Genomic DNA, 27,673 nt, shown 5'->3' on the forward strand with positions numbered 1-27,673 from the left:
GTACACTGAATAATGGGCTCAAGTTACAGGAAGCCAGATTTTGGCTGAACATCAGGAAAAACTTCCTAACTGTTAGAGCGGTACCACTATGAAACCAATTACCTAGGGAGGTGGTGGGCTCTCCAACACTGCAGGCCTTCAAGAGGCAGCTGGACAGCCACCTGTCGGATATGCTTTACGTTGGATTCCTTCATTGAGCAGGAGGTTGGATTTGATGGCCTTATAGGCCTCTTCCAACTCTACTGTTCTAAGATTCTACGATTCTATGATTCTAATCATATTTTTGTCATAATGTACGAGAATCACCACCACCAAACAGGCTTTTAAATTGTACTAATAAGATTGTTTATTCTTCTGGTTAGTTTTCTTCTTCAACAAACAACAACATTAACAAAACATGCACACGGATTTTTGAATGGTTAACTATTTCAGTTGTTAGATAAATGTAAGGTCCTTTAAAAAATAAAATTTAGAAAATTCCAACCAAGTCAACATGAGAAACCTAAAATATTGGGTGGTAGAGTTAACTCAGACTTCTTCACCTTTGCCTTCCTTGTTCATTGTCTGGAAAAGATATACAAGCTTTCCTGCTTTTTTTGACTTCCCAATTTATTTCTCAGTTTAGAATGATTTAGTCCAAAGGAAGAAAAAATTCTCTCTGCACTGCAGAAGAGGCTACTGCTGTTAAGAGGTAGATTACCCTTCAGTGGTCTCCTCCTTGTTCAGGCCTGCTCCATCTCCCCAAATTCTCTATTCATTGACCTACTCTATCTTTGCACTTAGAGATAAGCAAGGCCTTGAGAGAAAGCTACAGAGAGCAAGAGCATGTGTATTTCATATACAGTAGGGCCCTGTTTTACAGTGCTTTGCTTTACAGTGTTCTGCTAATACAGTGGTTGTGAACTGTAGAAAGGCCCCGCTTTACAGCGCTTGTTCCGCTTTTACGGCGTTTTTTTGCCACCGGGCGCCATTTTGGCCAATGTAAGTCAATGGGATCCGCTTTACAGCGGTTTTCGCTTTACAGCGGGGGTCCGGAACGTAACCCGCTGTATGAGCGAGGCCCTACTGTACACCACCTGCAGAATAGGATTGATCAGATTATCTCCCATCTCCATAAACTGCTGTTAACATATTCATAGAATATAATTAGAAGTTGTATAATTAGTATTCATGATGATATCTTTGACCTATGCTCTTTTTTTACTAATGGTTCTAAGAAAAGTTCTAAGAAAAGCTAGTACAGCAGCTCTGCCCCTTCTGGCAAACTGCTTTTGCCTCAGAGTTCTAATGAAAAACAAAGTAGCCTAAAATCTGTTCACTACAGATTTATAGCTGAAATCTAAGCAGTCCCTCCCTCCCCCGCCAAAGGAAGTGCTCTTGATTTCAGTGGAATTTACTGTGGAGATTACTCACCACAGCTTATGTTTCCCACCACCATTTGTTTCGTCTACCCTCGTCAAAGTATGCAGCATGAAAATGGAATCTGACATTCAGGGAAAAGATCCTTGAATTGTCAAAAAATATGCAAGCGAATCCCAGACTCTAAATTAAGAAATCATCACAGGCCAACAGGGTGCCCATTAGGTGTTGCTGGAGAAGATTTCACATATATTTTGACAGGAACACAGCTAGTGGAAATGTCAAGGGAGAAAGATGTTCTGACTTGGCAATTATTTTAGCTGAGCAGTCTTTGGCAAAGTGCACAGAGTTTGATAAAGTGATTAACTCCAGGCTTTTGGGGATGAAAGGTGTTTTTTTAAAAAAATGTATTATTAACATCATAAATGCAACACTTAATATGTGTGGTAGTACTTTGGTGAATGTACATTTAAATGTTGAGAACATCTTCAACATGTTATGTTGGTGTTTTTCTGTTAGTATATTTTCCCATACTAAAATAAATTTTCCAAGCTCTATAACTGGAAGGATACGAAGCTCCGCTCGCCGCGCAGCTGACGAGCGGGGCATGATTGCAGGTGGGGGTGAAGACGCTGCCCCCATCTGTTAATGGGGCAACGTCGCGCATCGCGCCCGTGACGTCAGTGTGACGTGCAGCGTAAGGGGCGGGGTCTATAGGACTATTTGAGTCCAGCCGCCCCTTCCACCTTCCTCTTCTGCTGCTCGACGCACATGGGCCTTCGGAGGCTTTCTGAGGCCAGGCTGACTGTGCGGCGGCGAGCCCCCCCCCCCAGCCTCATCGGGAGACAGGGAGGCAGCGGCGGCGAGGTGGCGCATGGCGAGGCTTGGTGGCTGGCACCAAGGCCTACGTGGCGAGGCTCCTGGCCTTGGGAGGCCCTGCGGCGGCAGCGGCAGTGCAGTCACTACGAGGTGGCAGCGCAGGATCGGAGCCAGCAGCGGCGAGGACCACAGGCGAGACGGCCTTTGGCCGGCAATTTTTAAATTTAAATTTTAATTTTAATTAACGCGGGGGTAGGTGGTGCACGACCCCAACCATCAATCCTTGCCGCGTGCAGGCCAATTAGGCTCCCCCCCTGGATAATTGGGTGCTGGGAGGGGGTATAGAATAAGCAGGCAGGCCCCTTCACAACGTTTTGAAATCACGTCGTTTTGTAAGCGGGGCCCCAATCTCCCTCTCTAGACAGGGTTGGGCCAGGGAGCCCCAAATCAGCTAGATATGCCACCCAAGAAAGGACAAGGGGGGCCAAAAGGGAAAGGAAAGGCCCCCAAAGCGGGGGGGAGATGCCCACCCCCAGCGGTGGTGGGGGCAAGGAGCAGGGAGGGGCCACCATGGGCAGCCATAAGTAGAGAGTGGCAGAGGCACCATCCAGGGCGACAGAGTGGGTATAACAGGAGCCCTGCTGGATCAGGCCAGAGGCCTACCTAGTCCAGGGCTCTGTTCTCAAAATGGCCAACCAAATGCCCAGTATGGGAAGCTCGCAAGCAGGTTGTGAGCCATGGGCGTCCCCAACGGAGAGGCCAAGGGGGCACTTGTTCCTTCCTGGGTGAATAATGCTCCCAGCTTTCATTTAAAAAATAAAAATAAAAATAGTACGTTTCTAGCATTTGTAGAACCTGAGACAAGACGTACAAGGGAAAACAAGTGAACAGGCAGAGGCTGATCTCTGGCAGCAGCATAGGGCCTAGTCCTCAGTATGTGCTGTCTGGGGTTATACTCTTTTCCCCTGCCTCCTTTCTCTCTAGATGCCCCTTTGTTCCAAGTTCTCTTTGTCATGCCAACTAGAGGGGGGGCAGAGGCAAGAGCAGTTGCCACCTCCTCTTCCTCATTTGCATTGTCTCCCGTGGCAGTTCAGTGCTCCTCATCCTTGCTGTTACACAGCCAGGCCTAGAGCAAGAGGGCAGGCGTGGCACTGGAGGCAGTGGCAACTGCTCCTTGCAACACTACTCACTTTCTGAGGCACGAGAGCAGCAATTGCCCTGTGCCACCGGACTTCTGAGAAGGAGGTGTTGCTGTGCATGGCACAAAGTGTGGGGGGAGGCATAGCAGACAACCACCCACCCACGCAATGGGGCTTGTAACTCCAAGGAGCTGCTGCTCCCAAGTAGTGTCTGTGAGTTTACCTGAGGCAGTGAGATCTTAGCAGCTGCCTTACAGTGCCAATCCTTGGAAAAAAGGGTTGATGCTAGCACCATAGAATCATAGAGTTGGAAGGGGCCTTATAGGCCATCGAGTCCAACCCCCTGCTCACAGCAGGAAATCCACAGCTGGAGCATCTCCCGCAGATGGCTGTCCAGCCTCTGCTTGAAGACATCCACCGAAGGGGATCCCGCCACTTCCCTAGGCAGTCGGTTCCATTGCCGAACTGCCCTTACTGTCAAGAAGTTCCTTCTAATGTCCAATCTGAATCTACGCTCCTGCAACTTAAAACCATTAGACCTAGCCCTACCCTCTGGGGCAGCAGAGAACAAATCTGTACCCTCCTCTATGTGACAGCCCTTCAGGTACTTAAAGAGTGCCTCAGCCTTCTCTTCACCAGACTGAACATGCCAAGTTCCTTCAACCTTTCCTCATAAGACTTGTTCTCCATACTGGCTATCATCCTCGTTGCCCTCTTCTGAACCCGCTCTAACTTGTCTATATCTTTCTTAAAATGAGGCGCCCAGAACTGAACGCAGTATTCCAGATGAGGCCTGACTAATGCAGAATATAGTGGGACTATTACTTCCCTCGACCTGGAAACTATAGCTCTGTTTATGCAGCCCAAAACCGCGTTTGCCCTTTTTGCCGCAGCATCACACTGCTGGGTCATGTTCAATGGATATGTGCAACAGGGAGATAGGAGGCAAGAGGCCTTCAAAAGGGTAAGAAGGAGCCACCGGCTGCTTAGGGACAGGTGTCCCTTCCCCAGTTAGACTCCGGGTACTATGAACTTGGTTAGCAGGCTACCCGGTTTAAGGGGAGGTTTGTTATGTTATGGTGTTTGCCTTTTGTTTCCCAGTCTCATACCCCAACTCCTGGCTCGCCTTCATGGCCTCCAACTCACAGCTGGCCCTCATGGCCTACAATCTTCACCCCGTTTAGTCATGGCAATAACGGCTGTGGTCAGAATGTACAGAAGTACACATGGTCACGCCAGTCTTATTCAAAGGGGCAGGCAGTGAGGGGTCCACACTAGTTAGTCTAGGATCAGTGAGCTGCACTCCATCATCATAGTGCGCGCATATGCCTTATGCATTTGTAATGGCAGAACATTACCTATGGAATGCTATAATTCTCGCATGGAGTGCTTCAGAGCCTTCCGTGAGGGGGCAGTCAGGAGACAAGTGGGCTCCTAAGCAGTGGGGCACTATCTGCCTGAGTGGATGTTCATAGGAATGGCAGCTTGTGGGAGGCATGTTAGCACCTGAGGTAAACATAAGAACATAAGAAGAGCCTGCTGGATCAGGCCAGTGGCCCATCTAGTCCAGCATCCTGTTCTCACAGTGGCCAACCAGGTGCCTGGGGGAAGCCCGCAAGCAGGACCCAAGTGCAAGAACACTCTCCCCTCCTGAGGCTTCCGGCAACTGGTTTTCAGAAGCATGCTGCCTCTGACTAGGGTGGCAGAGCACAGCCATCATGGCTAGTAGCCATTGATAGCCCTGTCCTCCATGAATTTGTCTAATCTTCTTTTAAAGCCGTCCAAGCTGGTGGCCATTACTGCATCTTGTGGGAGCAAATTCCATAGTTTAACTATGCACTGAGTAAAGAAGTACTTCCTTTTGTCTGTCCTGAATCTTCCAACATTCAGCTTCTTTGAATGTCCACGAGTTCTAGTATTATGAGAGAGGGAGAAGAACTTTTCTCTATCCACTTTCTCAAGACCATGCATAATTTTATACACTTCTATCATGTCTCCTCTGACCCGCCTTTTCTCTAAACTAAAAAGCCCCAAATGCTGCAACCTTTCCTCATAAGGGAGTCGCTCCATCCCCTTGATCATTCTGGTTGCCCTCTTCTGAACCTTTTCCAACTCTATAATATCCTTTTTGAGATGACACGAGCAGAACTGTACACAGTATTCCAAATGCGGCCGCACCATAGATTTATACAATGGCATTATGATATCAGCTGTTTTATTTTCAATACCTTTCCTAATTATCGCTAGCATGGAATTTGCCTTTTTCACAGCTGCCGCACACTGGGTCGACATTTTCATCGTGCTGTCCACTACAACCCCGAGGTCTCTCTCCTGGTCGGTCACCGCCAGTTCAGACCCCATGAGCGTATATGTGAAATTAAGATTTTTTGCTCCAATATGCATAATTTTACACTTGTTTATATTGAATTGCATTTGCCATTTTTCTGCCCATTCACTCAGTTTGGAGAGGTCTTTTTGGAGCTCTTCGCAATCCCTTTTTGTTTTAAGAACCCTGAACAATTTAGTGTCATCAGCAAACTTGGGCACTTCACTGCTCACTCCTAATTCTAGGTCATTAATGAACTAGTTGAAAAGTACAGGTCCCAATACCGATCCTTGAGGGACTCCACTTTCTACAGCCCTCCATTGGGAGAACTGTCCATTTATTCCTACTCTCTGCTTTCTGCTTCTTAACCAATTTCTTATCCACAAGAGGACCTCTCCTCTTATTCCATGACTGCTAAGCTTCCTCAGAAGCCTTTGGTGAGGTACCTTGTCAAACGCTTTTTGAAAGTCTAAGTACACTATGTCCACTGGATCACCTCTATCTATATGCTTGTTGACACTCTCAAAGAATTCTAATAGGTTACTGAGACAGGACTTTCCCTTGCAGAAGCCATGCTGGCTCTGCTTCAGCAAGGCTTGTTCTTCTATGTGCTTAGTTAATCTAGCTTTAATCATACTTTCTACCAGTTTTCCAGGGACAGAAGTTAAGCTAACTGGCCTGTAATTTCCGGGATCCCCTCTGGATCCCTTTTTGAAGATTGGCGTTACATTTGCCACTTTCCAATCCTCAGGCACGGAGGAGGACCCAAGGGACAAGTTACATATTTTAGTTAGCAGATCAGCAATTTCACCTTTGAGTTCTTTGAGAACTCTCGGGTGGATGCCATCCGGGCCCGGTGATTTGTCAGTTTTTATATTGTCCATTAAGCTTAGAACTTCCTCTCTCGTTACCACTATTTGTCTCAGTTCCTCAGAATCCCTTCCTGCAAATGTTAGTTCAGGTTCAGGGATCTGCCCTATATCTTCCACTGTGAAGACAGATACAAAGAATTCATTTAGCTTCTCTGCAATCTCCTTATCGTTCTTTAGTACACCTTTGACTCCCTTATCATCCAAGGGTCCAATCGTCTCCCTAGATGGTCTCCTGCTTTGAATGTATTTATAGAATTTTTTATTGTTGGTTTTTATGTTCTTAGCAATGTGCTCCTCAAATTCTTTTTTAGCATCCCTTATTGTCTTCTTGCATTTCTTTTGCCAGAGTTTGTGTTCTTGTTTATTTTCTTCATTTGGACAAGACTTCCATTTTTTGAAGGAAGACTTTTTGCCTCTAAGAGCTTCCTTGACTTTGCTCGTTAACCATGCTGGCATCTTCTTGGCCCTGGCGGTACCTTTTCTGATCTGCGGTATGCACTCCAGTTGAGCTTCTAATATAGTGTTTTTAAACAACTTCCAAGCATTTTCGAGTGATGTGACCCTCTGGACTTTGTTTTTCAGCTTTCTTTTTACCAATCCCCTCATTTTTGTGAAGTTTCCTCTTTTGAAGTCAAATGTGACCGTGTTGGATTTTCTTGGCAATTGGCCAGTTACATGTATATTTAATTTAATAGCACTGTGGTCACTGCTCCCAATCGGTTCAACAACACTTACATCTCGCACCAGGTCCCGGTCCCCACTGAGGATTAAGTCCAGGGTTGCCGTCCCTCTGGTCGGTTCCATGACCAACTGGTCTAGGGAATAGTCATTTAGAATATCTAGAAACTTTGCTTCTTTGTCATGACTGGAACACATATGCAGCCAGTCTATGTCCGGGTAGTTGAAGTCACCCATTACTACCACATTTCCTAGTTTGGATGCTTCCTCAATTTCATATCTCATCTCAAGGTCTCCCTGAGCATTTTGATCAGGGGGACGATAGATCGTTCCCAGTATTAAGTCCCTCCTGGGGCATGGTATCACCACCCACAACGATTCTGTGGAGGAGTCTGCCTCTTTTGGGGTTTCGAGCTTGCTGGATTCAATGCCTTCTTTCACGTATAGAGCGACTCCGCCACCAATACGTCCTTCCCTGTCCTTCCGATATAGTTTATATCCAGGGATAACCGTATGCTACTAGTTTTCTCCATTCCACCAGGTCTCGTTTATGCTCACTATATCAATGCTGTCCTCTAAGACCAAGCACTCCAGTTCTCCCATCTTGGTTCGCAGGCTCCTAGCATTAGCGTACAGGCACTTGTAAGCAGTGTCTCTCTTCAAGTGTCTTTGGCACTTGTGGTTAGGCCTGTGGTAATTTTGCTCTTCTGAATTTATATCCTGTGCCCCTGTTCTCACAATGCCTACTTCTAGGCCTACCCCTTTTAAAATTTCATCATTTCTTTGGTTTTTATCCCAGGGGGGAGGTTTATTCCGAACCGGACCTTTCTCAGCTCCTGTCGGGTTTCCCCCCTCAGTCAGTTTAAAAGCTGCTCTGCCACCTTTTTAATTTTAAGTGCCAGCAGTCTGGTTCCATTCTGGTTCAAGTGGAGCCCGTCCCTTTTGTACAGGCCCGGCTTGTCCCAAAATGTTCCCCAGTGCCTAACAAATCCAAAACCTTCCACCCTACACCATCGTCTCATCCACGCATTGAGACTGCAAAGCTGGGCCTGTCTGGCTGGTCCTGCTCATGGAACCGGTAGCATTTCAGAGAAAGCCACCTTGGAGGTCCTGGCTTTCAGCATCCTACCTAGCAACCTAAATTTTGCTTCCAGGACCTGACGGCTGCATTTCCCCATGTCGTTGGTGCCAACGTGCACCACGACCACTGACTCCTTCCCAGCACTGTCTACCAAACTATCTAAACGACGGGCGATATCCGCAACCTTCGCACCAGGCACGCAAAACACCTTGCGGTCTACACGCCCATCACACACCCCACTGTCTATGTTCCTAATGATCGAATCACCCACTACAAGGATCCCTCCACCCCCTGGAGATATATCCTCGGCATGAGAGGATAGCTGCTCATTCCCCAAGGAATGGGTCCCTTCTAAGGGATCGTTTCCCTCTTCCTCAGTGGATGCTCTCCTTCCCCGAGACCATCGTTGTCCATGATAACAGGAGAGCTATCATTGTTGGAGTGGGACACAGCTATAACGTCCCTGAAGGCCTCCTCCACACACCTCTCTGCCTCTTTCAGCTTTTCCAGGTCCGCCACCTTGGCCTCAAGGAAATGAAGTCGTTCCCGGAGAGCCAGGAGCTCATTGCACCGAGAGCATACCCACGACTTCTGTCCAACAGGCAGATAGTCGTACATGCTGCAGGCGGTGCAAAACACTGGAAAGCCCCCACACCCCTGCTGGCTTCTTACCTGCATAGTTTTGTTTAAGGTTTATTACGTCAATGGGTTGGAGACTGTGGTTTAGTTGAGGTCAGGGAACAGACGGGCAGAGTGGGGGGCCCTGGCCTCCTCGCCCTGCTGCCGAACTCGCTCTGCTGCTTAACTCACCTTGATGCTTTGTCAGCTGGGGCTCCCTCTAGCTCGTGGAGCAGGCTCCCTCGCTAGGGTGCTCTGACTTTATATGTGTGGCTGGTTCCTCCCAGCTACTGCTGCCAGCCAATGATGTGTTACTTGAGGCTGATGGCTATCAGCTGGGGCTTAACTCTTTAGTATTCTCTCAGGCTTCCTTCCTGAGCGAGGGGCGGGGCTGTTTAAGCTTTTGGCTGCTTTTAATCTCAGCAAGGAGCTGCGCCTTCCAGGCAAGTCTTTTGTGTTTGTTGTTTTCCCACCTAGAACAGCCTGACCTTTCTTTAACCTAGGGAAACAGAGCTTGTGGTTGTGTTTCAGGAAGGCTGAAGCTGCCCTTTTTAGCAAGGACTGAGCTGACTCTCTCCCTGTATGTATCGGTGGAGTTTCCTTTTCCACCTTCTCTCCGGCTGGAATTTAGCCTTGTTTACAGTGTCCCCTGAAGCTTTCCTGCTAGGGTGGTGTTGAAAACTAGCTTTCTATACGCTTCCTTCTCCTAGGATTTGTCTCCTAAGATATAGGTTCTTTCAGGATTTGGCTCCTAGCTCAGGGTGACTTTGGGCTGCCCTTATTAGTTATTTCTCTGAGCTGTTTTACTTCAATTTAAATAATGGAATAAATGGGAGCTACTTACCCTCTTTTCGCTCTGCTGCTTAACTCGCCTTGATGCTTTGTCAGCTGGGGCCTTGACGCTTCGTCAGCTGGGGCTTCCTCTAGCTCATGGAGCAGCAAGAGGTTTCAGCTTATAGTATGAAGGATCCTGCTCTGGTGTTCACATTTCTGTAACAAGATTGACTCTTGCCCAGGGCTGAAAGCTGCACAGGGGCAAGCTTGAACCATCCCAGATGAGATCCTGGATTGGGACCATGAAGTGTTTCCTTTCGGCCCTCTTGATGTTAGGGGTCTTTTAATGGGGTTATTATGCTATGATGGGGCTTGAACACCCATACTACGAATTCAGGGTTATGGCTGCCTTATGCACCGACCTGGCCGTGTGGTTCCCTTTCCTGCGGTTGCAAGCCTGGATTCGGGAAGGGGTTTTAACTATGAATGTTACCTTTCATTAACTCTTTTCCGGGGTTGGAAGGCGACTTTTGGACAGAAGAGCTCATGGCCTGGGGTCGGGTCTCATAACTCTCTTATAATTAGGAACACTAGAATTCATGGCCCTTGCCTGTCCCGTGGTTCTGGGAGAAGTTTATGCAGGGAGTCAGAGAAGGCCATAAGCCTATCTATTGCCCTAGCATGATCACCAGCTATCAGAATGCAGAATAGGGCAGCAGGGGCAGTGTGAAGGGGGGCTAATCCCGTGAGCTGCGCGCTGGAATTCCCTTGGATTCAATGGGTTACATTGCCCCCAGCATGCTCGCCAGCTTCCAGAAACACGTATTCAGGAATTCTGGGCTGGCAAGGGCTATATGCCAGAGTGGCCTTTCCGGTGACTCACCTGCTGATATTCCTGATAGATGGCACGGCAGGAGAAGGGGCATGGCAGTGGGAACACTTAGAGGTAAGCTTTCTTAGCCAGGCTGGCGGTTTTTTCCCTATCCCCATCGACCCTTCTCGCTGGACATTTTATGGGTGTAGTGGACCAGTGGGAAATGGTCTGTTCCTTCAGTGAAGACCCAAGCTATTCCAGGCAGTGGCTCATACACTGTTTTGAGGCTTTCAGGAGAAAAGAGGTGGTGGCTGGCTCTACGTGAGACCTCTCTCGACATGCCCTCCAGTTTTGATGTTTCCAGGGAGGGGTGGTTATGCTTGCTCAACGTGGAAGGTCTAGAACGGACCAGAGGTGTAAGGGAAGGCACGTACGGTTGACCTTGCCTCAGCACCCAACCTCTGCCGAAGGATATTTATTCACCCAGGCTAATCTGGACACCCTAGCTATAGGCCATATATGCCTGTCTGGGTCAACAATACCAGTTTTGGCGTTAACAAAACAAGCATTGCAGGGGCTGGGGTATGACCCCTTCCAGTCTGGAACCTATTCAATTAAAATGGGAGCTGCTTCTATGGCAGCAGGTTTTTGGTTTTCTCCCGGCACTGGTACAGGACGTGGGACTTTGGGCCTCTGATACATATAATGGCTATATTCCCCCCCTTTTAGAGGGCAGGGGGATGTGGCAGCCTCACAAACGAGCATTGTAGGGGCTGGGGTACGACACCATACAGTTGGAACCTATTCATCTCGAATTGGGGCTGCTTTTACGGCAGCAGGTTTTAGTTTCCCACAGGCACTGGTACAGGGCGTGGGACTTTGGTCCTCTGATGCGTACAAGGGCTATATTCCCCACTTTTAGAGGGCAAGGGAATGTAGCGGCCTCACAATCTTCATTGTTTTCACAGGTTGCTGGACATGGATGGAGCAGATGCACATCCTAATATGCGGCCACAGCATGGTCTTCCGGGCACCCTGGAGGGCAGCGAATTCGAGCATGGGCTCGCAGTTGGGCCTCAGTAGAGGGGCTGTTGTGCAGTGGCTGGACCGGCAAGGAATGCATGGGGAGTGGCTCCTACCCGCTCTGTTCCAGCAAGGTGTGGTGCAGATATTTCTGCAGGCAATGGTCATCCACCTCGGTGGTAATGACCGCGGCGTGAAGCAGGGCAAGGCCCTCAGCGTACAGGCATGTAAGGACATGCAAGTGATAAGGCAGCGTTGGCCTTTGGTGCGTCTGATGTGGTCAGACATGGCGCGGCATATGGGATCCAGCTGGAATTGATCATGCATGGAAGAAGGTCAACCGGCAAATTCGGTGGGCTCTTCTTGGGCAGGGGGGGGTTGGCCATTCCGCATCCCCGCATTCAGCACTGGAAGGGTGAACTGTACAGGGCCGATGGCGTTCACCTGTCTCATGCAGGTAACGACTTATTTTGGGCGACCTGCAGGGGTGTCTGCGAGAGATGTTTCTCGGCAGTGGGGTAAAGGGGGACTAAATAGAGATTTGTCCCCCTTTTGTGGCGGGAAGGTGCGGGAAGGGAAATAGGTAAGGACAGCTAGGTGGCCCCCTTAGGCACCTTTGGAGGTGATTGGCGGTTCCAGAGGCCTGTCTCTCAGGGCTTTACGGCTCGAGGGCAGGATATGGGCTGCTTCTGGGGCCAACTTATCCTCATCTACCCAGGGGTTATACGGCCCTGGGTGGGGATGATGTGGGAAGGCCCCCCTACTCACCTGCAGGGTGTGGCTGGGGTAAAGGGTAAGCAGATGGGCTTGCCCTTGCCCCAGCAGGGGCTGGTCGCCCGAGAGCTGTATGGCAAGCTACTTGCTTATAGACAGTTCCCACACCTAGGTTTCCCTCTGCAGGTCACTTTAAATTGGGTTTTGTTCTATAATTTAAATAAAGTGGCCCTTGTTCAACCCAAGCTGACATCTCTGTGTTTTATTTCACCCCTCAACTGCAATTATTATTTAATATTGATATGGTTGAATATGTACCTCATGTGTTTTAATTAGATTTAGATATAAACCCCTTTAGGTGTTCTCTTACCCAGCAATACATGTCCAGGTTCAATTGGAGAGTCAGCAGACACTATCACACTTTCCCTCCATGTTCTTAGTCTAGACAAGAAGGTGGTTTGTGCAAAGGATGCTGGTGATGGGTTCATATGCTGGGAATGAATGTCCCTGCAATCCCTTTGTAATATTTGAACGAAAGTTTCACAGTGTCCCCAGTACTTCCATTGATTTGTTTCTCTCCATTTTCAGTCTTTCCTCCATCCCTTTACAAACCTGTTTAGCTGATTTTGTGCATATTCACCATCAGCGTGTTTCCTGTTCCAGACCTTCCTGTTCTCTTAGAGTCCTTGACAGGGTCACAATCAGGTTTCCCCAAGATTCTTCCTTTCTGTTGCATACTGTTTCAACGTCGCCAGCGTGCGTGGAATGCATATCATGGCAATTACACACTCTTCTTCACACCTGTCTCACTCTTTCCAGAAATAATTTGGCTTCTTTCTTCATAGACTTGAATCATATGAGGATTTGTTTCCATTCAGAGATGTAGTTAGGCTTATCCATTTCATTATGCAGTAATTTATTTATGAAATTATTCCTTCATTGGTTTTCACTTATATAACTTTTATAATATCTCCCCTCATGCTTTTCTGGCAGTGTTCGTATTATGAGATCATATATTTATTTTTATGTTATATTATTTTGTTTTGCTTCACAGGTAGAGGTGTTATATACATTATTGATCATAGATAATTGACTATTAGCAATTTACTGTCTAGGAAAAGGGAAGGGAAAAATTATCCTTTCAGGACATAAGCATTTTTGTTTCTATTTGTGTACTTTAGACAGCAATGTAAATGCACTTTTAGTAGATCAGAGAGTTGTGCCTTTGTTACAAAGTTAATAATTAGCTTGCAAATTCTCCTAATGTTTTTGATGTCAGGAAGGGCCTTTTTGAAAGAAAAGAAAAGGTATTTTCAAGGGAGGAAAAAATACATTAGTTTCTTTGGGTTGTAGCACTTACAACTCAATTTGTTTTCTGCTATAAATATATGGCCTCCCCTACCTATTTGTTCATTAAACAGCCATGAGTATTCTGTTCATATCCTGCCAAGCAAATTTCAAGGGAAAATCTGTATTCAAATGCTAATACCTGGGAATTTATAGCCATTTTTCTGCCCTGATCCAAATTCATAGCATCTCCCGCTGTTTTGAATTTCCCTCCAACCTATTCTAAACTGCAGAGCCCCAGTGCATTTTTTTTGTTTCCTTCTATTTCCTAGAGACTCACATAGAAGATTGTTTCATATGGTATATTGCAAAGCCCATTTAGCAATTTCATAAATGATTGAAAAGCAGACATTTTGTGAAGTCTACAATTCATAGCCAGCTCCAATGGACTAAGCCACTTACTGGCTCAGTTCAGATGTAGCAACAAAACCAAGCTTTGATATCCTGGTTTGTTAACTAACTGTGGTCCATATAAACCACAGTTTCCTGTAATCAGACAAAATGGGAAACTGCTGTTTAGAACAAAGCAGGTATGTGAGCTTAAAAACTTTAATGCGAAAGGAAGGGGGAGTGTACAAGCCCAGTGAAGGAATCCCTATTGAGTTCAATGTGAGTTACTCCAAGGGAAGTATGTATAGGATTGTATCCATACTTGGAACTTATTGAAAATACAGGGCTCAAATGCCAAGCAGCTATTGGACACGAGGGATCTAGATAAAGCATCTGTAGCATAGTAGTTCAGGCTTCAAGTGATTATTGCCTTACGTATACAATCTAAGGGCTGGTTTCCATTGTCATATGCGGATATGTGTTTAACATCAATCTGTTATTTTACAATATAAAGTTTATTTAGTGCTGACATGGCCTTAAATTGACATACTGTGCAGCTGACTCCAAGATAGTGAAAACCTGATAGGAATCTAGGAGTATAGAATCTAGGAATTTGGCTTGAGCCACTGAGTCTGCACAAGTGCTGTCTCAGGTAAACGGGTACTGTTAACTATTTTATTACATATCAAGAGAAGGCCTGGGTTACAAATGTTATTATGTATGAAGCAAAAGACTGTGAAACTTGGAAAGCTCACTTGTGTGGCTTTGTAATATCTTGGATATATACCTGTAAGAAATGGATAATATTTCCTTAATTCAGAGCTTGGAAAAGTTACTTTTTTGAACTACAACTCCCATCAGCCCAATCCAGTGGCCATGCTTGCTGGGGCTGATGGGAGTTGTAGTTCAAACAAGTAACTTTTCCAAGCTCTGCTTAATCTTCATCTTTATACTTCAAGATGAAACTTTCTGCAGGAAGTTCACCCAAATTTCCCCATAATCACTAAAATACAAGGTGTTAATTGGTGTGGTGCATTGTTTTGGATAATTTGTTAATTTTTATTCACGATCCCATTGTGAATGCCAGTTCAAATATAACATCATGCATCCATAGGAATTCTTTGCAATCTTTCCTGATCACTGTGCCAGCTGTGTCAATAAACTTCTACTAAAATAAGTCCGCTCTGCAGCTTCTTGAAGGATGATCCCATGGCCTGCATCCTGAATTTCTGTCAGATCCTGCAACTTGGAGTAATGGCACAATCATACTGTATGGACCAAAAGGAACAAAGGTTTCTGTTATTGGAGTGAAGTAGTTGCAAATCATAGCTGATATAATGAGACCAATAAAAATATCTTGGCTCCTTTTTACTGTTTCAGCACTTGTTAACTCTGACTCATTTTTTTTAATGTAATCTCCTTTGGACTTTCCTGAGACTAGAACAATCATGGTAGTATATACAAAATATTCAGTGAGACCTGTAGCAAAAAGCTGCAATGTGGAGTGCTCATGTTTAGGATCCCAGCCAGCCAGCCATGCCCTTTTCCATTCTGTTCCCCCTCCCTCCATGGCTTTCTCTTTCCCCCTCAATGCTCAATCAGCATTCTGTGACCACTGCGCTTGGTTGGTTGTCATTGGGTTGTTTCAGTCCCTTCCCTAATTGGGCTTTTCCCCCGAAATATTTTTTGTACTTCTGCAAACCTTGGTGCTTCTCCAAGCCTGCTAGTATCTCCCTCTTGTGCAGCTTCTCTGGAGAGATTTATACAGTTGCCATTTTTTCCTTGTTAAGAGTTTACTTTTCTTCAGTGTTAACTCCCCCGCCCTTTGATTTGGAGCACTCTTCTTCTCCCTGCCAGCTTCTGAGACTTCAGAGTAATTCCCTGTCTTCTTCTGCATAGTTACATAGAAACTATTTAGAAATGATGGCTGCATCCCGTTGGGTCTCTTTTTTCCTAGAGTATATATATTTGTCCCCCCTTCTGTCTCTCAGGAATGTGTGCCATAGCAAGGGCACTTACATGGAAACAAATTTTCATTCTCAATTGTCAAGATAAAATTTCATTCTCAGTTGCCATTCTCTTCTGAGTAATCCCCATGTCTTCTGCGTGGTTTCACAGATACTATTTAGAAATGGTGGTCATGTCTCATTGGATCTTTCCTTTCCTAGAGTACCTATATTTGACTTCCTTCATTCTCTCAGGAATATGTGTCCTGTGGAAGAAACTGCACTTATATGGAAACAAAATTTCATTCTCAGTTGCCAGTGTCGGTGTGTGCGTATAGAGATCATACAAAGAAGAAATTCTAGGGACGCATAGATCAGTAAATGAGCCAGGCCAGGCAAGTTTCTTGTAAGAGTCTTTACTGACAAAACACTAAACACAGTTCTCTCTCTCCAAAACTACTTTCCCCCCACACCAGAGCCTCTGCAAGTTCCTGCTTATCTACTTGCCCACCAGCTGCTGACCTTGGCAAACCTGGCGCTCTGTTCTGCTCTGCTTAACCCGTTTATTGCAGGTTTCCTTCTCTCACTAAAAATCCCTGTCTGTGAGTCTCACAGCTTGCTTTACTGAACAACAGCCCCCACCTGAGACTCACAGATTACAAAACTACATGTCATTGTTACATTTATACAATCTTAACTTTTCATTTCAATACACTTCAGTACATGTTTCCTTACAGTATCTATTTACATTTCCATTTCAGTTTTTGTTCTTTATTCATACAAGTTTTTACAGAGTTTTGTTCACTTTTATTTGATAACACTCATTTATATTTCATTCTTCAATACAGTATTTCCACATGAGATCCATTGTTTCTTTGTCTATTGGCCCTTCTTTTTCCCATTCTACAGGATATTCATCTGTCTCATTATTCTTTTGTGTAATGTTAAATGTGAATCTATGAGGTGGTTTTCCTTTCGTTTTTCTTTCTGACCGTCTAACAGTATCTATTTCCATTTCTTCCTCACTCTCAATTTTACTTGTTCCTGCACCTGTGTCTGCACTTGTTCCTGCACTAGTACCTGGCACCTCTTTATCTTGCATTGCCATGTCTTCACTCCTCAGTCTTTTCACAGTACGTTTGCCACTTTGAATTAAGTCAGTCAATGCGGTTCTTAATGGTATTTGATGCCCAAAAGGAACATCTGCTGCTTCCTACTTGGTTGCACCATCAAGTATTACTGTTTGACTGTCTCTCCAAGGTTTATCTATTACCTTCATGCTTCTACTTAACACTACTTGTTGTTTCTCAGGCAACCAAATTCTATAATATGAATTCTGAAATCCCAAAATACGATCTGCCTGAGCTCTTGAAGCTAATTTACCATGTCTTTTCTGCTTTGACACATGCACCCAGCATTTTGCTCCAAAACGCTCTATGTGTTTTACCCTGGGTTTTCTTCCAGTCAATTTCTCATATGGAGACATGCCTATTACTCTGTGCACAAGGCGGTTCTGAATGTAAGCAGTGTATAGAATACATTCACCCCAATAGGTGTTATTCATATCTGCATCAGCCAGCATGGCTCTCATTGAATCCTGCAGTGACCGGTTCCTCCTCTCTGCAGTTCCGTTGGAGGATGGGCTGAAGGGAGCAGTGAGACTTTGTATTATTCCCTTCTTTTCCAAATATGTTTTAAATGAATTACTGGTAAATTCCCCACCTTGATCTGATTTGATATTTTTGATAACAACCCCATATTGTGTCTCTGTCCTCTGTATAAATGCCTTTAATTTATCTTCGGCTTCACTCTTCTTTTTCAATAAGAATACATGTGTAAATCTGGAAAAATCATCTACAATCACTAAATAGAATCTTGCCCCACCTTTTGAACACTGGAAAGGTCCAGCCAAATCCACATGTATGAGCTGATAGGGTTTAGTGGTAGTACTTTCACAGCTCTTATTTACAGGAGTCACAGTCATTTTTGTTTTATAGCATACCTCACATTCATCCACATGCTCACAATGTGTTAGTTCCAAATCTTGACTATGCTTTGGAGTATTTTTCACTTTCTCAAAATGTGCGTGCCCTAATTTTCTGTGCCATTCATGTATACAGTTTTCGTGTTTGGTTTTATTTACTCCTATCCAGGCACACGTGTGTTTATGGTAGAGAGCAAGCTTGATAAACATTTGGTTCTGTAATTTCCCTTGCATACAGATTTCACCATCTTTTCTCACAAAACATCTATCCCCTTCAAATGTAATTTTACAACCTATTTGAGCTAGTTTTCGTACCGATAGAATGTTATATTTTAAACCAGAAACTAATAACACATCTGTCAATATAGTTCCCAAATTACTTAACTTGAGCGTGCCTTTTGCAATTGTGTCCTGAGTCGATCCGTCAGCCAGATAAAGCTTCTCCTGCATTGGCTTTGATGTGTAAAATAAACTAGAGTCTGTGATCAGGCAATTAGACGCTCCGCTGTCTAACAGCCATTTAGAGTTAATCAGTTTATTGTCCTCCTTAGTAATAAAGTTCACGCTTGTTCTCTGACGTCCAAAGTCCCTGTTACTTCTCTTCTTACTTAAACAATGTCTCTGTATATGTCCTCGGGACCCACAAAAATAACATGTTTTATTCTCTTGCCTGTTTCTTTGATATTGATGTTGTTGTACAGTCTCAGTCTCTTTTAATTCAGTCTTCTTACTCTCTTGTCTCCTATTCCATTCTTGTTGAAGTTTTTGTTCTACAAAGTCCAAATTTAAATTTCCGTCTGTTAAAGTTTCTAAGCTCGAGACCATGACATCCCATTTTCGATCAAATGAAGATAACAATATATAGACCATCTGAATGTCACTATGATGCACTCCTCTTTCTTGAAGTTCAGCAAATAATCTACGAAATTTAGCCAGATGCTCTGTCATAGTCACTTCATCTGTAAAACGCATCTGATAAAGTTTCCTTGCTAAACACAGCTGGCTCCCTGCGGTTTGCTGCACATGAGCGGCCCTTAGCTTCTCCCACATTTGATTAGCTGTCGGCTCATTACTCACCAGCAACAGTTGAGAATCAGACAGCCCCAGAGTAATAAAAGCCTTCGCTTTCTCATCTTTCTTCGTCCACGCTGCTGAAGGAGCTGCCGGAGGGGGGTTTTCTATGACATCATTCAAATCTTCTTTAATCAGAACTGCTCTCATTCTCCATTTCCAGCTGGAGTAGTTTACAGCATTCAGTCTCTCCATCGGCATCCCGGATGACAGGTTTACAGCCATGTTGTCCACTCTTACTTGCCTCTTTCTTGCACTTTCTTTTCTCTGCAGCAACGTCACTCGAACCCCTTACTTTGTATGATAAGCTGGGCCCATAACCCCTGTCGGTGTGTGCGTATAGAGATCATACAAAGAAGAAATTCTAGGGACGCATAGATCAGTAAATGAGCCAGGCCAGGCAAGTTTCTTGTAAGAGTCTTTACTGACAAAACACTAAACACAGTTCTCTCTCTCCAAAACTACTTTTCCCCCACACCAGAGCCTCTGCAAGTTCCTGCTTATCTACTTGCCCACCAGCTGCTGACCTTGGCAAACCTGGCGCTCTGTTCTGCTCTGCTTAACCCGTTTATTGCAGGTTTCCTTCTCTCACTAAAAATCCCTGTCTGTGAGTCTCACAGCTTGCTTTACTGAACAACAGCCAGATGGGAATACTGCAATCTTCTCAGGAACTATAGAACATCAATATAGTAAAAAAATGACAAAATGCAATAGAAGAAGGGTTTTTACAGGGCTAGAGCATAAATCAGTTCACAGTTTTTGAGTAATCCAGCTGTCTTAATTTGACTCTTAGATATGTTCTCTGCTTCCTTCAATATTACAACATACCAGCCGCGCTGGAGAATTTTAAAGAACTATTTGAGGAGTGCTTGTGGTTTGGGGGCTACTTTGGACAGAACATCCTATATATAATTGAGAATCTTTGCGCAGCACTTAGAAATAATCACAGTCCCTTTTGACGCAAGAGTCATAAAGTACACGAAACTGGTTCACAAAAGAGAGATGTCTAGAACGGAACATGCATATTATACAGGTGTATTAGAATTGCAAAGTATGTATGTACCAGTGATGAGAGATGCACCGAGCACTGAGTATCTTCATTTTAGGGAACCATGACATAATAAGGTAGTAATACTATGTACAGTATATACCTGCTAGTTGAGTTTACATCCAAATAAGCATGCATAGGATTTCTTGGTCCTTTTTTAACCCCTCTGGTGGTACTGCTATAATAGATTCTGAATACACTGAAGGACCTGGATATTATAGATAGGGATGAACTAATCTGTTAGTTTCAGTTTCTCGTTTTTCCAATCTTAAATTTAGTCCTCCACATTTTCACATCAGTTTCCATTAAAAAAAAGTCCTTGTGAAAATTCATCAGCATTTTAGTGCAAATTTATCCTGATACACTCATTTTTGTATGCAATTTTGCCTAATATACACACTATTGGAAAACAATTTTTCCCTAATATAATTCATTTTTGTATGCTATTTTCACTACTATATGCATTCTTATGCACACTTTCCTTTATTATATGCATTTTTTGTACACATTACTTGACTGGAGTACTGCATTGCAAAATTCAGAGAAGTGAGAATTTTGAAGGATGATTGTGTTGTGGTTTGCATATTGTTTCAGAGGGTGTAAATTGGGTAGATTCGCCTTTAAATGTGAACTGAATCAAATTTCTCCCCCATCCTTAATGATAGATCAGCCTTCCTCAACCTGGTATTCTCCAGATGTTTTGAACTACAAGTCATATCAGCCCCAGACAGCATCAGATAATGTGCCTTTCAAAGGAATAGGGTTTGAAGCTACTTTGGGACACCACAAAAATGCACTCAGAAGATACACATGTAAGAAAAAAAATAGGACTTGTATTTTCAGCTGAGAAATGGTGGCACCTTAAGCTGCACTTTCAGTTTTTAGAGTCACTTTTGGAGTTGCTTGGTGAGCTGGTAATTTTGGGGAGGTCTTTGCATTTTTACTCATTTTCCACCACGTTGGTAGCAAATTGATGGCAAACTTGCAGTACTAAAATTGGCATACCCCACTGACTTGAGCTATGATACAAACGCTATCAGTAAAAGATGGCTTAACCTCAAGATCTTATAAAATAATTGGGGGGGGATGAGAGTAAAATTATTTAAAGAGCTGGGACACTTGTAGAGAATTAAGCTGATGGGAACCAACCAAAATATTATGACATTATTGTTTATGCATACCCACTGGGTTTTATATACAAGGGCCAGTTCTTATAAAGGCTCCCTCTCTGTTGAACTGAATCATTGCCAACATTTTGCACAACCTGCTACAGTATTTGTATTGTTCTTGATTTGCACGTGATGCACCTGGTATGTCAGAATTTCAGAAAGAACTACCACTTTCCATATTTCTGTATGTTATCAAGTAATGTGAATCACTGTACTGGCAATACGATGGGAGAAGGGGAAGACTACTCTTGTGTTAAGGTTGGGAGAAAAATTTTATTCAGTTCTCATGTAAAGGCGAACTTACCAAATTAGCACTTTATAAAGCAGTATGTGAACCAAAACACAAGCATCATTCAAACTTTGCACTTACCTGAATTTTGCAGTACAGTTCTTCAGCAAAGTAATGTGTCCAAAAATGCAGATACAAGGGCAAAGTGTGTATAAAAATGCATGTGTTAGTGAAAATAAGATATAAAATGCATTATATTAGGGGAAATGGCTTGCAAAAAATGTGTATCTTAATCAAAACTACATACAAAAATACATTTATTTGGAGAAATTCACACGAAAATGCTGACAAATGTTCATGAGGATTTTTTTAAAAATCGCAAATTGTTGCAGAAATGTGGAGAACTGAATTTAAGATTGGAAAAATAAGAAACTGAAAGAACCGAAATTGATAGATTTGTCCATCCCTAGGTAAGGGTGAGAGCCAAGGTCAGGTTTCCTCGCACAACAGGGCTTGTCCTTCCTCTCTGCCCCCCTGCACATCCACAAAATTTACTCTGGAAGGTTGGGGGAAACTCAGCAGATGGGGGGAGGCTGGAGGGGGGGGAAGAGAAATCACCAGCATTGCTGGACAAGTGGACAAGTGTATTTCTGTTGGACAAGTGGTCAGACTTCATGGGTTGTCACCTTAAGAGTCTAACACTTTATCCATCCTATGCATGTAGTAGTAAGCCACATTAACTTCATTGGAACTTACTTCCAGGTAAGTGGGTATAGGATTGCAGTGTAATATTATGCACTATAGTACTATAGTAAGAACATAAGAACATAAGAAGAGCCTGCTGGATCAGGCCAGTGGCCCATCTAGTCCAGCATCCTGTTCTCACAGTGGCCAACCAGGTGCCTGGGGAAAGCCCGCAAGCAGGACCCGAGTGCAAGAACAGTACTTTACAGTATAGTAGTACTTGTAGTACTATACTAGTATTGTAGTAGCACACTACCTTGGGAGTAATCCCCATGGGTCATAGTAGAACTTGCTTGTCAGTAAACAAGCATAGAACTGCACTAGAAATTGTGTATTAAGAAGTACACCGTTCAAATTTGGTTTCTAGATTTTGGATTTAACTGGATGTTCTTAAGCAAGAGCTTCTCCAGACAACCTGTCTATTGAGAATTCATCCTGATTTGCTTGAACAAAGCTTACATGGAGGTTAGATTATATCCGGTTTTTATTGAGCATTTGTTCTGATTTGTTTGCAGAGAAGTCACATGGCAATGATATTTGCTTGCAGGGTGTTTATACATCTTCATGTTAATCATTTGTGCATCTCGTTAATCATTGGTGCTTCCCACATTTTTCAGTGTGTTTCCTTGTCACTTTGCTAACTACAAAAAGTCAGATTGTTTTAGTGGCTTTTTTGTGCTAGAACAACAGAGCACTTTAATCCACTTGAATTGCACAAACTGAAATTTTCCAGTATGTGCTTGAATTTTTCCTGCAAAATACTGCCTGTCTGGTGGTGGCCCAAACCTCTTTCTCTTAGCCTCAGCCCCTCCATCTGAAAAATAGAGATAATAATACTGAACAACTACTTTTTAAGAGAAATTAAATAAAAATCCATATTTCCAACAGGGTATTAGTGCTACATTTCTTTAAGCTAATCTTGACTTTTACAGGATGGACATTTGTAATCAGAGTGAAAAAGCACTTCTGGAATCTGTTTCTTGAATACACTGCAGAACATCCTTCCAGGATGCAGTCATTCAATGGATTTAATAGTTTTCAGTTGAGTCAGTCATTTCTTTGTGACTTGCCACTCACCATGACAAAGATAATCATATCTGGCAGCCTTTTCTTGGTTGAGCCAATTGAATTAATATACTGCAGAGATTAAATGTTTTAGCAATTGCTGTCGCTTGCAGAATTGGGAAAGGGAGCACAAACAGGTTTTGGAGCACAAGAAGCTTGTTCTGCCACATGGTGCTCTGCCTGTGAAAGAAAGTTTTTTCTTTGGCTTCTCACCACATCGAATTGATTACAAAGATGAAGAAGACTGCAAGCATGTTAACTGCTGTTTCATTCCAGGATCCTTTGCAAATGATTGTCATTGTCTTGATCGGGTAGTCAATTAAACCAGTGTGTTGAATGGTTTCTGAAGGACTTGTCCATGAAGTTATGTTTTGCTTTGAGTTAACTGGTCTGTAATTTATCTTGCATATCTCTTTAAAACTCATTGGTTATCAGAAGCAGAACGCAGGTGCTCTCTGCCCATGTTTTTTGTTGTTATGTGCCTTCAAGTCGATTACGACTTATGGCAACCCTATGAATCAGTGACCTCCAAGAGCATCTGTCATGAACCACCCTGTTCAGATCTTGTAAGTTCAGATCTGTGGCTTCCTTTATGGAATCAATCCATCTCTTGTTTGGCCTTCCTCTTTTTCTACTCCCTTCTGTTTTCCCCGGAATTATTGTCTTTTCTAGTGAATCAGGTCTTCGGGCTTAGGGCGGTATATAAATTAAATTAAATTAAATTAAATTAAAATGTGTCCAAAGTATGATAACCTCAGTTTTAGCTTCTAGTGACAGTTCTGGTTTAATTTGTTCTAACACCCAATTATTTGTCTTTTTCGCAGTCCATGGTATCCGCAAAGCTCTCCTCCAACACCACATTTCAAATGAGTTGATTTTTCTCTTATCCCCTTTTAACACTGTCCAACTTTCACATCCATACATAGAGATTGGGAATACCATGGTCTGAATGATCCTGACGTTGGTTTTCAGTGATACATCTTTGCATTTGAGGACCTTTTCTAGTTCTCTCATAGCTGCCCTCCCCAGTCCTAGCCTTCTTCTAATTTCTTGACTATTGTCTCCATTTTGGTTAATGACTGTGCCAAGGTATTGATAATCCTTGACAAGTTCAATGTCCTCATTGTCAACTGTAAAGTTACATAAATATTCTGTTGTCATTACTTTAGTCTTCTTGACGTTCAGCTGTAGTCCTGGTTTTGTGCTTCCCTCTTTAACTTTCATCAGCATTTGTTTCAAATCATTACTGGTTTCTGCTAGTAGTATGGTACCATCTGGATATCTTAAATTATTTATATTTCTCCCTCCAATTTTCACACCTTCTTCATCTTGGTCCAGTCCCGTTTTCCGTATGATATGTTCTGCGTACAGATTAGACAAATAGGGTGATAAAATACACCCCTGTCTCACACCCTTTCCGATGGGGAACCAATCAGTTTCTCCATATTCTGTCCTTACAGTAGCCTCTTGTGCAGAGTATAGGTTGCGCATCAGGACAATCAGATGCTGCGGCACCCCCATTTCTTTTAAAGCATTCCATAGTTTTTCATGATCTGTAATCTATAAAGCACAGGGTGATTTTCTTCTGACATTCCTTGTTCTGTTCCATTATCCAGCTTGTGTTTGCGATATGATCTCTGGTACCTCTTCCCTTTCTAAATCCAGCTTGGATGTCTGGCATTTCTCGCTCCATATATGGTAAGAGCTTTTGTTGTAGAATCTTGAGCATTACTTTACTTGCATGGGATATTAAGGCAATATTTTGGTAATTAGTGCATTCCCTGCAATCCCCTTTCTTTGGAATTGGGATGTATATTGAACGCTTCCAGTCTGTGGGCCATTGTTTAGTTTTCCATATTTCTTGACAGATTTTTGTTAAAATGTGGACAGATTCAGTCTCAGTAGCTTGCAGCAACTCTGTTGGTATGCCATCTATTCCTGATGATTTGTTTCTTCCAAGTATTTTAAGAGCAGCTTTTACCTCACATTCTAAAATTTCTGGTTCTTCATATGATTCCTCCCTGAATGAATCTGTCATCCTTGCATCTCTTTTATAGACTTCTTCAGTGTATTACTTCCTTCTTCCTTTTATTTTATCTCAGTCAGTCAGTGTGTTCCCCTGTTGATTATTCAACATTCCTACTCTTGGTTTAAATTTCCCTTTCATTTCTCTAATCTTTTGGAATAGGGCTCTTGTTCTTCCCTTTTTGTTGTCCTCTTCTATTTCTATACAATAACTATTGTAATAGTTCTCTTTGTCCCTACATACTAGAACTGAAAAAGAATAGGGCGGTTGTTTTGGAAATGACAGTCTGATTAGGCTATTCCAGAGGGGTAGTGAAGTTAGTCAATTGCAGAAAAAACAACAGAGTCCTGTGTGGCACCTTTATCAACAAGCAATTTTATTCTGCCTGAGGTCATTTTGTGAGATGCATGAAATGTCCTTGTTTGGCACACATATACAGAAAGAAAGAGAGGAAGAAGAAGAGAAGAGAGGAATGTAATAACACTTCAGTAACATTTGTAATAACATTTGCTCCCTTCCTTTTCTTTTGTGTGTGTGTGTGTGCATGGTGTATGAAAGCTCATGCTACCATGGCATGCTCATGCATCACAGTAAGCCATAAACTATGGCTTGTCAAATTCCTTGGTTTGGACGTAACACTAAACCAGAGATTATGGTTTGTTCTCCCCAATGTGATCAGTGAGGAGCTGATCAAACATGGTGTGTGAATGTGGCCAACATATTTGATACTCTTTAAGGTGCCACAGAAGTGTCCTTGCTGAATTTGAGGAATATCAGATTTTACCCCCTCTCTGTTGCACAGGCTAATTACTATCACTGACTATGAATTTGCTTATGCTGAACACATCACCTGCTACCAAATCCTTTAACAGCTTAAGGTCTCACCCCAAATTTATGAGTGTCTGTTTAGAAAAGGAGGTTATGTTTCCTTTTCATCAGTAACTTCAGATCAGGTACCACATTGCATCTCCCTCTATGCAGATATTTTAGCAGAAGATTCCCACTTTGTTAACACTTTAAAAAGTTATCTGGGTTCTGGGATGATTTACACCTCATATGAAATGTTAGCAAGTACTAGTTTCACTAAAAATATATTTCACATATAGTGGCACATGGACACTGAAAAGGAAATAGATGGGGATGATCAGTCAGTTATTTGGAGAGTGAGTCCCAGTCTATTAGTGCTATCTTTATGGAGAATGATTACAAGGTCAAGAGTTGATGGCATGCCAACCACCTCCAAGTTAAACAAATGTTCACATTTGGTTCAAGTAAAGAGGATGTGATTCTGCAAGATTCTACTTTCATTTATGGTGGTCCTGTACTTATATAAAATTGTTTTGGAAGCTTGTGTTTGATATTCCTCTAGCTTTTTGACAGCTATGTGAAGATGCTAGGTGAGGTTATTTGGTGTGCCTTCATAGGAGCATTGAAAGCTGATTATATCGAATCAGACAATTGGTCCATTTAGCTTAGCATTGTCTACACTGATTGGCAGTGGCTCACCAGGATTCCGGACAGGATTGTCACCCAGCATTACCTGGAGATGCCAGGGATTGAACCTGGGGACTTCTGCATGCCAAGCAGATGCTCTACCACTGAGCTACAATCAATGCTTCAGTATGCTGGTGACACTCAGCTTTATTTCTTCTTATCATCTGAGTCAGGTGTGAATGTGAAGGTGCTGAACCAGTGCCTGAATGTGGTAATCAGATAGATGAGGACCAGTAAACTGAAAGTGACTCTTGACAAGATGGAGTCACTGTGGGTAGATCATTCACAGGTCTGATGAATTGGGTATGCCTTGGATGAGGTTGCATTCCCCCCAAGAGAGCAGGCTTGCTGTTGAACTAATAAATTGTTGTTTTATTATTTGCATTAATTAGTCACTTTTTTACAAGAAATGACACAAAGTGACTTACAAAATAGAACCACCCTAATCACTAGAAGCCCTGTTGGCTTCAGTGGTAGAGTAGCTTTCACAAGCTTTTGCTGGTTCCATCTCTGGAAACAACACCCTATGAGAAGAGATTGAAAGAACTGGGCATGTTTACCCTTGAGAAGAAAAGACTGAGGGGAGATATGATAGCACTCTTCAAGTACTTGAAAGGTTGTCACACAGAGGAGGGCCAGGATCTCTTCTCAATCATCCCAGAGTGCAGTACACTGAATAATGGGCTCAAGTAATAGGAAGCCAGATTTTTGCGGAACATCAGGAAAAACATCCTAACTGTTAGAGCGGTATGACAATGGAACCAGTTCCCTAGGTAGGTGGTGGGCTCTCCAACACTGGAAGCCTTCAAGAGGCGGCTGGACAGCTATCTGCATTGAGCAGAGGGCTGGACTCAATGGCCTTATAGGCCCCTTTCAACTCTAGTATTCTATAATTCTATGATCTCTGGACAGAGATAGTTTGGCCATGGTGATCCATGCTGTGGTTTTCCACTTGGATTACATTCATTCATGGGGCTGCCCTTGAAGATGACCTCGAAGTTTC

General features: G+C 43.4%; 1 protein-coding gene and 1 non-coding gene across 3 annotated transcripts in view; one reads left to right on the forward strand and one right to left on the reverse strand.

Moving 5' to 3' along the window:
* SLC24A4 (solute carrier family 24 member 4) overlaps nt 1–27,673 on the forward strand; it is a 182,743-nt gene that overhangs the window by 85,196 nt on the left and 69,874 nt on the right. The gene's annotated exons all lie outside the window — the stretch shown is intronic.
* TRNAA-GGC (transfer RNA alanine (anticodon GGC)) lies at nt 26,718–26,787 on the reverse strand. The gene has a single exon. It is a non-coding gene; the product is annotated as a tRNA-Ala (tRNA).

This window comes from Rhineura floridana, chromosome 2, assembly GCF_030035675.1.
Source record: "Rhineura floridana isolate rRhiFlo1 chromosome 2, rRhiFlo1.hap2, whole genome shotgun sequence".
NCBI lineage: Eukaryota > Metazoa > Chordata > Lepidosauria > Squamata > Rhineuridae > Rhineura > Rhineura floridana.